This window comes from Penaeus monodon, chromosome 32, assembly GCF_015228065.2.
Source record: "Penaeus monodon isolate SGIC_2016 chromosome 32, NSTDA_Pmon_1, whole genome shotgun sequence".
NCBI lineage: Eukaryota > Metazoa > Arthropoda > Malacostraca > Decapoda > Penaeidae > Penaeus > Penaeus monodon.
The window spans coordinates 7,295,451-7,296,385 of record NC_051417.1 but is presented as its reverse complement, the minus strand read 5'-3'; positions in this window follow the sequence as shown (position 1 = coordinate 7,296,385).

The following is a 935-nucleotide window of genomic DNA, read 5'->3' as shown; positions in this document are numbered from 1 at the left end:
AAGCACTCTCCGCTCCTTTCTAATAATAGCCTGACCTCTCTCACAAGCGGAAGCACGTCGCCTGGAGGAAGGAATGTGTATCAGAAATTTGTCTCTTTATCTCAGGATAGTCAGCGAAAGGAGTGCGGGGGAGGGGAAGAGAGAGAATGGGGAAGGAAGGAGGAAGAGAGAGAATGGGGAAGGAAGGAGGAGGAGAGAGAATGGGGAAGGAAGGAGGAGGAGAGAGAATGGGGAAGGAAGGAGGAGGAGAGAGAATGGGGAAGGAAGGAGGAGGAGAGAGAATGGGGAAGGAGTGAGGAGTAGAGAGAATGAGGAAGAAAGGAGGAGGAGAGAGAATGAGGGAAGAAGAAGGAATGAAGAGAGGGAATGAAGAAGTGAGAGAGGGAGAAACGAAGAGAGGAAGAGCAGGAAGAGAATGAAGAAGGAAGGAGGAAGAGAGAGAGACGAAGGAAAGAGGAAGAAAGGGGGAAGTGATAAAAGGAGGGAGATAGGAGAAATAGGGAGAAGGGAAGAGAGAGAGGGACGAAAGAAGGAGGAAAGGAGGGAAGGAGGAAGATTGAGAAGGAAGAAGAGAGAGAAGGAAAAAAAAAAGATGGAAAGAAGGTAGAAGAGAGGAAAAGTAGAGGAGGGGAGAAGGAAGGGGGAGGGAGGAAAGAGGAAAAGAAAGAATAAGGAAGAAGGAAAGGGAGGAAAAAGGAAAGAGAGAGAGGAAGAAGAGGGAGAAAAGAGGAGGAGAGGGAGGAAAATGGAATGAAGTAAGGAGGAATAAAGTGGGAAGTGGAAGAGGGGAAGGAAGAAGAATTGGAGAGGGAAGAGAAGAGAGGAGGAGAGGATGGAAGAGAGAGAGAGAGTAAAGATGGACGGGAGGAGGGAAGAGAAGGAAGGAAGAGGAGAGAGGAAGAAGTGAGGAAGTGGGGAAGGAAGGGAGGAAGGAG